This window comes from Crinia signifera, chromosome 12 (assembly GCF_055691185.1).
Source record: "Crinia signifera chromosome 12, ASM5569118v1, whole genome shotgun sequence".
NCBI classification, from domain to species: Eukaryota; Metazoa; Chordata; class Amphibia; order Anura; family Myobatrachidae; genus Crinia; species Crinia signifera.
In genome coordinates this window covers 7,769,764-7,782,107 of record NC_139228.1, presented here as the reverse complement: position 1 = coordinate 7,782,107, position 12,344 = coordinate 7,769,764, and positions in this window count along the sequence as shown.

Genomic DNA, 12,344 nt, shown 5'->3' with positions numbered 1-12,344 from the left:
GTTTTAAGCTGAATTCATGGCAGAGTTTGCAAAACGAATGTTGATAAATGATTGTGTTGCACTGGTGCCTATGGAAAGTCCTGCTGAGTTTGGCCGATGGTCTACGAATTCCCAAGTATTAGTCCTGCTGTGATTCTCATTCATATTTAAGCAAACTTGGACAGTGTTAAATTACAGAGATGCAGTCTTTGGAAAATAAAGTGCAATCTTGAATGGACACACGTTAGTAAATTAGCCTTGTGCAAAATCTGCCAAAGTAAATAGTATCCTACATGGGGGATTGAACCTAGGAACTCACCAACATTCCCAGTGCACAGAACAGATACTAGCCCACTAGGCCACAGAGACCACTGACACACAAGGAACCTTTTCCTAGTATCATGGTGGAACACCTATTTTCCTGCTGTGTAGTGCCTGGGTAATGATAACAATGAGAAAAATCTTCAATCACTATAACATCTGCCATAGCTCAGAGGGTAAGTGGACCGGTGCCTTGTCCTCTGTGGTTATGGAGACCGGGGTTTGAATCCCGATGTGTCTTGTAAAATATTTTATTTATTTTTATTCAATAAATTAACTAAAATTCGGCTGCGTATCTTGCCCTGTACCTACCCTCTCTACTGGCAATGATGGCGGTGCCCTGACACATCTCTAGCTACACACCTAACTATAGGGATTCTCCATTGTGCTGTCCGGGTGGGGGGTGTGCTTGCGGTCCGACTTGCGTCATCATCCCGCAAGCACACAGGTGCCCATCATCCAGCGGGATCATTATCCGGGTGCTAAAGCAGGTCTGGCCCACCTGTGGCTCTCCAGCCGCTGTGAAACCACAAGTCCCAGCATGCTGAGACTTGTGGTTACACAGCAGCTGGAGAGCCACATACTAGAGGGATTCGAACCGGGGGACTCACCATCATTGCCAGTAACGAGAGCAGGTACTTAACCACTGGGCTACGCAGCCGACTGATGCTCAAGTCTTCGTTTCTAAATGTTATTGTCTAGGCCGGTGTAAAATCCACAGAACTAAATAGTAACCTACATGGGATTTGAACCAGAGGACCTACCAGCATTGCCAGTAATGAGAGCAGGTACCTTACCACTGGGCTACGCAGCCGTCTGATACACAACTCTTCGTTTCTAAATGTTATTGTCTAGGCTGGTGTAAAATCCACAGAACTAAATAGTAACCTACATGGGATTCGAACCAGGGGACCCACCATCATTGCCAGTAATGAGAGCAGATACCTTACCACTGGGCTACGCAGCCGACTGACACTCAAGTCTTCGTTTCTAAATGTTATTGTCTAGGCTGGTGTAAAATCCACAGAACTAAATAGTAACCTACATGGGATTCAAACCAGAGGACCCACCATCATTGCCAGTAATGAGAGCAGGTACCTTACCACTGGGCTACGCAGCCGACTGATACACAAGTCTTCGTTTCTAAATGTTATTGTCTAGGCCAGGGTAAAATCCACAGATTCCCTGACAAACCTAGTTTTTGCTGTACATTGGATATTGCACTTCGCACAATAGGCTCGGAACCAAAGCCTCCAGTATTGCTGTCTATGAGCAGTATATTGGGCCATTACACTCAGGTAATAGAGAACACTAAGTAATGTCTCAGTTTCTATTGGGAAGACAGTCGGTAAGTGTGTTGTAGACGCGGAGTTCCTGGTGCAGCCTCACAGCTGTTACTTGCACCATGCTGGTCCCAGCAAGAATCTACAGGTGATTGTGTTTATCTTTTTTTAATTCCTTTTGAAGGTACTTCAAATAAAATCTGCGCCATGAAGCTGCCCCCCCCTCTGGCAATGAGGGGGTGTCCTAATTCAGGACTGTGGGTATGGGACGTTCCCTGCATGCGCTGACTGTGCACCATCAGAGCTGCTGTCAGAGCGGATCATGGGCCCAATGGAATGATTTTCTGACTGGGAGTCGGTCTCAAGTTTTTATATTAACTTTGAAAAATCCTCTGCTCTCTACCCCAGAGTGGGACGCACACAAGCTGCATATACAAGGGGTGTCCCGGGATAGACCAGCAGTTTTATACAATAGAAGAGAACTTTTGTTGATTTGTAATATCATTGTAAAAGACAAACGTAGACGATTGAAACATGTAATAATAATGGTTTTATTTATATACTGACGTATATACATGTACACAATTTGAATTGGCATTTGTATAACAAATATTGTGTGTCACATGGCTTAAAATAAATAAAAATAAATAAATAAAAAGAGCACATGGTAGATTCGGTTTGCTGCTGCAGGGGAAGGGGCTGGGGAGCACATGGGAGATGCTGCACTTTGATACCGCTATGTGTCTTTGAGCACTGGATATAACTTTTTGAAAAATCATTTTAATAAATAAACAAACCAACATTTTTCAATGCTAACTTGTCATGTCTTTTAATTTTTATTTTAAATCATTGAGGAAAGGTTGGTTGGCAGTTTATCAGTCCTAAAATGGACATTTTTAAAAGAAAAGCAGGGCTGACCCAGGTTCAGTGGAAACGGCGCAGACCTGGGTCCGACCTGGGTCACAGTGCTGTGTAAATGGGGTATGAAGCTGGGTCCAACCCTGGAAACTCCTGTGTTGAAAGGCCAGGGTCCGACCAGGGATTTTGGTGTAAAAGGGGTATTAGGTGTACCAGGGGACAGTGCTGGGAAATGCGATACAGGACACGTGCATGTCTGTGTGCCACTGAGTCTCCGATCTGTACAGAAAGTGCTACAATGTGCAGCCTTTCCCAATACAAGATCTGTTCTGCTCCGTATACAGACTCAGTCACACACAGTATACAGACTCGGTCACACACAGTATACAGACTCAGTCACACACAGTATAGATGTGTCCTCTTGCCCCAGCATATGCACACCTACAGCCTTTCTTCCTCATGTACACATCTCACCCAGTAACACAGACTGACGTGCTCCCCCTACTGGTATACCTAGGCCACGTCCAGAGAGGAAAGCCCAGCCCCACGACCCCTCTACCACAGGATGGAGAACATCTCTGCCCCCCACAGGCACAAACTGACTCACTCATACCCCTTTCAGACAGAGAATCCCCAAAAACCCAGGTATTTCCCGTGTCGACCCCTTTCACACAGAAGCCGGATTTTTCCTGCAAATATCTGTGTGTCATAAGAAAAGGACAGTTTTAAAGGCACACAGAGATGAGGTCATCAAAAGTGGGTGGTGACTGCTCACTGCATTGCATTAACCATGGCATGACACAAGGATATGTTGTAAACAAGTTTTATTGTTTTTATATACTGGAAGGTACATGTTACCTCACTTGGCTGTCAGTATATTTGCAATGTTTGAGTACACTGTGGCATCTTTGACTGTCCCAGTCATCTGTTTGCCGATATCCTCCTCCCCTCTCACTGCCAGCAGCTCTCACCTCTTGCTTCTTCCAGTGGGCCATGCCTTTCTTCAGCTCCCTAATGACCTCAGAGGCCAGCCTCATTGCCATGGCCTCCCAGCCAATCAGAGAGGCCCATCCTCTCTACCAATCAGCCAGCACCCCACCAGGAGAGCCAATCAGTGCCTAACAATGTGTAATAATCCCAAAAACCTGGGTTGTTTCCTTTCAGACAGCCGGTGACCCGGGTTTTTGGAATTCAGACCTGGGAAAAACCCAGGTAAATTCCTGGGTTGAAGCCCTGGTATTTTAGACCCAGGTTGACCCTTTCAGACAGAAAAAAACCCCGGGTCTACCATCCTGGACCAGGGAAATTCCCGGGGGTTTTTTCTGTCTGAAAGGGGTATTATACCCCGTTCTCACTGCAGCCAAATTCCCGAGTCTAGCATGTAGACCTGGGAATTTTCCTTTTAACACGGGATTTATGGCAGTGTGAATGGGTCGCATATCCGGATTTCATACTATTTCAAGCTATTACGGTTTTTTTCCCTCCCTTCCCCGTTTCACTCCTCCCCCATGTTCCCCCTTTACTCCCCCCCCCCTTTTTTGTTTTTGACTTCTAAAAACATATATACATCGGAGACTATTATTGGTGGCAACTATGATCGTGGATGTGTTCAATGTGTCTTTGTTCCTTATATACCTTTCACTAATGATTAGTTTGATATGGTATCGGTACATCTGTCAGACCACACTTAGGTCTACAGTCATTAGGTCGACCCCACTAGGTCGACTAGCAGGAAGGTCAACCTGACTTGAGGCCGACATAGGCCAGGTCGACATGACTTAAGGTCGAATTTGCATAAAGGTCGACATGAGGAAGGTCGACTGGTCATAAGGTCGACATGGGGTTTTCACTGTTTTTTTTTTTTTTTTTACCCGAATGTCGACACAGTCGACATGGACACAGTTGACAATGAGAATCGGACCCTCGCAACGCTCGCTTCGCTCGCTATGCATCGGGCACGGTGGCTCTCTTCGCTCGCCACAGCTTTAATAACCTCCTCCACGCCCTAGTGGATGGTAGGGCATGAAATACCGCCTGTCGGCACATGTCGGCTCAAAAAACAGTGAAAAACCCATGTCGACCTTAAGTCATGTCGACCTTGGCCCATGTCGACCTTAAGTCAGGTCGACCTTCCTGCCAGTCGACCTAGTGGGGTCGACCTAATGACTGTAGACCTAAGTTCATTCTAATAGATGACCGCTTCCCTGTTATTTGCACCCTGTCTTGTAGAAAATATCTATACATATTTCTGCATTCCTTCCTCCATTTCTTGTTATTCCTTAGATATACTGATCTTTTGATTGTACATTCTTTTTATATCTATACAATATGTATCGATATACCGATCTTCTGACTGCATATTCTTTTCATATTTATATAACATGCACTATAAAATTTCGCCACAAGGAGTCGCCATTTCCATACATGTATGAGACATTTAGCCATAGAAGTCGCTGACCTGTGAATGAGAATAAGGTACGCCCATTACCTAGCGGGTCTAATCAGCGCATCGTTACCAGCTTCCCTGGATAACAAACGGCGCATGCGCAATCCTCTATCACCTACGGAGACAGCTCAGCACGGCCGCCCGGAAGTTGATAACACATTCTGAGGCCATCTCCTAGGCAACAAGTAGCCACCCGGCAGCATTACAAGTATGTATGCTGCACCACACTCGCGAGTCCCGCAGATTGGTTCCATCTGGCACCCGGAAGTACCGCTACCCAGCACTTCAATAGAGTATACAACTCTACACACCAGCTAGATAGGCATGTCCAAACTGCGGCCCTCCAGCTGTTGTGAAACTACACAACCCAACATGCCTTGCAATCATTTTAGCATTCCTAATAGCAAAACTGTGGCAAAGCATGATGGGACTTGTAGTTTCACAACATCTGGAGGGCCATAGTTTGGACATGCCGGAGCTAGAAGCTTAATAAGTATTAACACGCACTAAATGGAGATTGGCCGGATCCGTGACCCGGAAGTCCCGGTGTCACGGCAACAAATGTATGTTAACAAACTCACAAACCTTATTCCTCTACTTACTGTTCCTTTCACCCTTTGTTTTAAATTGGAAATTTATCAGTGAACAGAATTGTGTTTATGAATTTATTATTTGCCTCTCTCTCAAGCGCTATTTTTATTGTTACTTGTATAGATTGGTTGATCTAATTATTTGGTCACATGACCCATGTATTAGGGCAGTGGTTCCCAAACTGTGTGCCGTGGCTCCCTGGGGTGCTATGGGGGACACTTGCAGGGGTGCCACGGGTTGGTGGTCCTGGACCAATTCAAATATTTATGGTCAATTATTTATGGACAAAACCGGTGCTGGTGGCTGCCAATCATAGAATATGTGTACACACAGAAGAAAATAGTCCCCTTTACTACATAAATTAACCTAAGGATCACATATAAACACAATATACTTCATTGTGTAATTTCTTTTTTTGGCCTCGGGGTGCCATGAAAAACTTCTGATACTCTAGGGTGCCGTGATTCAAAAAGGTTTGGGAACCCCTGTATTAGGGTATTTAAAGCCAGACACCCACATGTATCAGCTATCCTTTGATAAAGCTACCTGGAGTAGCGAAACCGGTCAGGAAACTCACCACTCCTTACAGCTAAGAGGCTTTGGATTGCAGACCCGACTACACACCACCAGATCCCCTTCCACCCTCCATTTGGATACAAACTTTCTTCCATCTTCCATTTGGATACAAATTAAAAACATCTTCTGTTCATCCATTCAGCGGTAGGAGTTGGTAATTTGTGCCATCCTGGGCCACTCCTGGTTGTTCCATCTGGTCCTCCCTCTGGACTGTGCTATTGGGGACTGTTGTTGCTCCATTTCGGATATATAAAGTCGGGACTCTCCTGGCCACGTCTCAATACATTGCCTGGTTTGGTGACACCTTTTTATCCAGCTTTTAAAGTCATGTCAATCACATGTATGGACATCCATGTGTAATACTGATCTATCACTGGTTTAATATATCATTTTAGTTTATAAAATAAATTATTGTACTAGATTTACCAATCTGCTTTTATTTTTTATTCTTATTTTTACTTGTAGCGCTGCTCACTTCCATTGTTTATTATATAACTGATTGCGCATGCTTCTGCAAACACGCCAGACCATAGTTGGTCCATTGGAACAGTGTGTTTTAAGCTGAATTCATGGAAAAGTTACAAAACAAATGTTGATAAATGATTGTGTTGTACTGGTGCCTTTGGAAAGTCCTGCTGAGTTTGGCCGATGGTCTACGGATTCCCAAGTATTAGTTCTGCTGTGATTCTCATTCATATTTAAGCAAACTTGGACAGTGTTATATTACAAGCTGCAGTCTTTGGAAAATAAAGTGCAATCTTGAATGGACACACGTTAGTAAATTAGCCTTGTGCAAAATCCACAAAAGTAAATAGTATCCTACATGTGGGTTTGAACCATGGAACCCACCACCATTCCCAGTGCAGAGAACAGATACTAGCCCACTAGACTACAGAGACCACTGGAAAGCAAGGAACCATTTCCTAGTATTATGGTGGAACACCTATTTTTCTGCTGTGTAGTCCCTGGGTAATGATAACAATGAGAAAAATCTTCTATCACTATAACATCTGCCATAGCTCAGTGGGTAAGTGGACCGGTGCCTTGTCCTCTGTGGTTATGGAGACCGGTGTTCGAATCCCAATGTGTCTTGTAAATTTTTTTTTATTATTATTCATTAAATTAGCTAAAATTCGGCTGCGTATCTTGCCCTGTACCTACTCTCTCTACTGGCAATGATGGCGGTGCCCTGACACATCTCTAGCTACACACCTAACTATAGGGATTCTCCATTGTGCTGTCCGGGTGGGGGGTGTGCTTGCGGTCCGACTTGCGTCATCATCCCGCAAGCACACAGGTGCCCATCATCCAGCGGGATCATTATCCGGGTGCTAAAGCAGGTCTGGCCCACCTGTGACTCTCCAGCCGCTGTGAAACCACAAGTCCCAGCATGCTGAGACTTGTGGTTACACAGCGGCTGGAGAGCCACAGGCAGGCCAGGCTTGTACTAGAGGGATTCGAACCGGGGGACTCACCATCATTGCCAGTAACGAGAGCAGATACTTAACCACTTGGCTACGCAGCCGACTGATGCTCAAGTCTTCGTTTCTAAATGTTATTGTCTAGGCCAGGGTAAAATCCACAGAACTAAATAGTAACCTACATGGGATTCGAACTAGAGGACCCACCAGCATTGCCAGCAGGTACCTTACCACTGGGCTACGCAGCCGACTGATACTCAAGTCTTCGTTTCTAAATGTTATTGTCTAGGTCGGTGTAAAATCCACAGAACTAAATAGTAACCTACATGGGATTCGAACCAGGGGACCCACCATCATTGCCAGTAATGAGAGCAGATACTGAACCACTGGGCTATGCAGCCGACTGATACTCAAATCTTTGTTTCTAAATGTTATTGTCTAGGCCAGGGTAAAATCCACAGAACTAAATAGTGACCTAGATGGGACTTGAACCAGGGAACCCATCACCATTACCGGTATAGAGAGCTGCTATTAGCTCACTAGGCCGCTCAGCGGACAGGAAGATCCAGGCTTTGTTCTGTGTTATCTGGTTTTATGACAAACCTAGTTTTTGCTGTACATTGGATATTGCACTTCGCACAATAGGCACGGAACCAAAGCCTCCAGTATTGCTGTCTATGAGCAGTATATTGGGCCATTACACTAAGGTAATAGAGAACACTAAGTAAAGTCTCAGTTTCTATTTGGAAGACAGTCGGTAAGTGTGTTGTAGACGCGGAGTTCCTGGTGCAGCCTCACAGCTGTTACTTGCACCATGCTGGTCCCAGCAAGAATCTACAGGTGATTGTGTTTATATTTTTAATTCCTTTTGAAGGTACTTCAAATAAAATCTGCACCATGAAGCTGCCCCCCCTACTGGCAATGATGGGGTGTCCTAATTCAGGACTGTGGGTATGCGACGTTCCCTGCATGTGCTGACTGTGCACCATCAGGGCTGCTGTCAGATCTTGGGCCCAATGGAATGATTTTCTGACTGTGGGGTAGAGAGCAGAGGATTTTTCAAAGTTAAAATAAAAAATCGAAACTGACTCAGTGAGACGCACACAAGCTGCATATACAAGGGGTGTCCCGGTCAGGTGGGTATATTTAGGTCCTTGGTGGTGTTGAGGGTCTTTCTTCAGCTGTGACTGGAAAATGATTGAATGACTGTTTGCTATACTCTTCTGATTCTGCGGCCCATGATAATTACCGAGGCAGGTCCACAGCTTTCTCTCCAGTGGTAAGAGACCCAGGTAGGCCTGGTGGACAGTCGTCTGAATCTCATTGGGTTCATCTAAAAAAAGAGCTTAAGTATTCTATGGCAGTATTTATTTTATATCATTATTTGAATTCATTTTTATATTTATTTTACTTTAATAAAACTTTTTCCCTCTTTCTCTTGTTCTTATTTTCCACATATTTTCTGCACTCTATATATTTTTGCTAATCATCTTAACCCACAAATAGAGCTGCTGTATTGTGACATTTATATATATTTATTTCTATTTTGGGTTAATAATCTGCCCATTATTACCTGAAGGATTCCCTTTGGGGGTTATTCTAGTTCATTCTTTCTGACAAAATCCTTCTAATGCTGTGTACACACAGGGGCGATTTTGTGCAAAATCGCAGGAAATATGGTCGCTGAGCGACCATATTGCCCGCAATGGGAGTGTGCACCGGAGATATATCGCCGGGTGCGCGCTCCCATTTTTGCCCCTGTGGTGATCGCTGGTCGCAGGAACATGCTCCTGCGACCAGCTGATTTCCACTGCCAGGCTCTACTGGTCGCTGATGTAAAGTAGAAACTGAGCAATATATTGCTCAACCATATATCTCAGCAATATATCTCCCCCGTGTGTACACAGCATGAAGGTACACAAGGGGGGAGATATATTGCTAGCAATATATTGCTTGCAATATATTGCTCAGCAATATATTGCTGAGCAATATATTGCTCAGTGTCTCTTTTTCAACAAGCGACCAGAGATGGTCGCTGTTGAAAACGAACCTCTGCTGGGGGTGCCGCAGAGGTAATTAGCTGGAGCAAGCTCCTGCGACCAGCGATTACAATGGGGCAGAAAACGGGAGCGCGCACCCGGCGATTTATCGCCGGGGCACACTCCCAATCACTGGCAATATGGTCGCCTGCGTCCATATTCCCAGCGATTATAGCACCTATCTTCCCCGTGTGTACACAGCATTAGATGGACAAAACCATGTGCACTGCAGGGGGGCAGATGTAACTTGTGCAGAGAGAATTAAATTTGGGTGGGGTTTTTCTTCAAAGTGAGATCTATATTGCAGTGTAAAATCATGCAGTCAGTATTTACCCTGCACAGAAACAAAAAAACTCACCCAAATCTAATTCTCTCTGCACATGTTACATCTGCCCCCCTGCAGTGCACATGGTTTTGTCCATCTAAGAAGGATTTTGTCAGAAAGAATGAACTAGAATAAACCCCACTATGATGGTAACAATTGGACAAATACACTGCGGTGATCGGGCTGCCAGCCGGTGTCAGAATCCAGTTATGTGTAGCAGTGTGTGTGCTGGGTATGTGTAGCTGTATGTGTGTGTGTGTGTGTGTGCTGGGTATGTGTAGCAGTGTGTGTGCTGGGTATGTGTAGCTGTGTGTGTTTGTTCTGGGTATGTGTAGCTGTGTGTGTGCTGGGTATGTGTAGCTGTGTGTGTGTCTGTGCTGGGTATGTGTAGCTGTGTGTGTGTGCTGGGTATGTGTAGCGGTGGGTGTGTGTGTAGCTGTGTGTGTGTGTGCTGGGTATGTGTAGCTGTGTGTGCTGGTTATGTGTAGCTGTGTGTGTGCTGGGTTTGTGTAGCTGTGTGTGTGTGTGTGTGTGCTGGGTTTATGTAGCTGTGTGTGTGTGTGATGGGTTTATGTAGCTGTGTGTGTGTGTGTGTGTGTGCTGGGTTTGTGTAGCTGTGTGTGTGATGGGTTTGTGTAGCTGTGTGTGTGTGTGTGCTGGGTTTGTGTAGCTGTGTGTGTGTGTGTGTGCTGGGTTTGTGTAGCTGTGTGTGTGATGGGTATGTGTAGCTGTGTGTGTGTGATGGGTATGTGTAGCAGTGTGTGTGCTACTTATATATAAATGTGTGTGTGTTTGTGTGCTGGGTATGTGTGCTAGTTATGTGTAGCTGTGTGTGTGTGTGCTACTTATATGTAACTGTGTGTGTTGGTTATCTGTAGCAGTGTGTGTGTGTGTGTGTGTGTTTGTGTGTGTTGGGCAATTCCAAAGAAAGGGATGGAACTCTCCGATACAATGTTTGTGGTAAACATCTGGATTGTTACAAATTTAAAATGCACATAAAGAAAGAAGCACATTATACCACAATTGTATCTACCAATGGTGAATACAAATAAATACGTCTGATTTCTCTGAAACTATAACAAATATTTATTCCATACTTTAATAATAAAGCATAAACCAAACAGACAGTTTTAGTACAATTTTCAGGAAAGTTTTTCTTATTACCTTGACAATATTTAAAGGAATGTATGCGTAACAGATGTAACCAGAATATCGGCACGGATGTAACCATCAAATACATTAATCAGGAGATGAACAAAGGCCCCTTACATTAACTGGTACAGGGTAATTTACCTTTCTAACAATGTTTAGAGATTAGTACCATATCCATAACCTCTGGCTTAATGCATCGCCCATTCTCCATTCTCATTTATATCAGTGACAGTCCCACAAAAAAGTGGACAATGGGTCATGAAAGAAAAAAAATCAGATATTCAAAATATTAATTCCCCAGTGCATCAGTCATAAGGTGCCCATACACGTTGCGATAACAGCGTGCATTGTGACGCGTTATCGGGCGGAACGCATCCCAAGGCATGCGAGTTGCGTGCGATGCGATCCGCGGGCAGTACAAAAAGTATGTGCAGCACATACTTTTTGTACTGTGCAATGCCTGCGCGAGCGTGCATCGCACGTTGCTTATCGCAATGAGTATGGGCACCTATAGTCTATAGTAATTTTACATAAATCGGTTGGTAACAGTGTGTCACATGATATGATGCCATTTTGTCTTATTTCAGTAATGGTTGTCAGGGAGACACTGATTGTGACTGAAAACAAGGGTAAGAAACTTGGATTATTGTAGACATGTACTGTCAGAAATAATATGTTGATAATCAGTATTTCATGTGGTTACATGTGGCATGTATTTGGTGTTACATCTGTTACGTTTTTTTGGTATTCTTTTTCATATTTTGGTTAATGTGATGAGTAAACACATGATAGTTACCAGGTCTCTAATGGTTTATGAGAGGATTAAAAATTCCTTTGCCATTTGTTCACAATTTATTTCCTTTGGCAGTTCTGTACTGTAACCTATGTAACATGCTTAATGTAACGGACGTAACAGTTTATGTGACGTGTTACCGTTAGCTATGACTCCTCCAAGGGTATGGATCATTGAACAGACAGCAACAAAGTTGACAGAGTCATTAGGTTGATATGCTTTAGGTCAACATGCGGAGTGTAGATAGTCAAAAGGTCAACATTGAGGTTTTTCACTTTTTTTGTCCCGAATGTTGAGAGTCCACATGGACACTGAAACGTAGCACCACATCCCCTCGCATGGCTCGCTGCGCTTGCCATGCTCTGGGCAATTTTATTCTCCCACCACGCCCTAGTGGATGGTAGGACGTGAAATACCGCCTGTTGGCACATGTCATTAAAAAAAAAAAAGGTGAAAAACCCCTATGTCGATCTTTTGTCTGTCGACCTAATGCATGTCAGCTTAATGACCCAACCCATGTTGATCTAGTGCTTGTAGACCTAGTGACCGTATCCCACCTG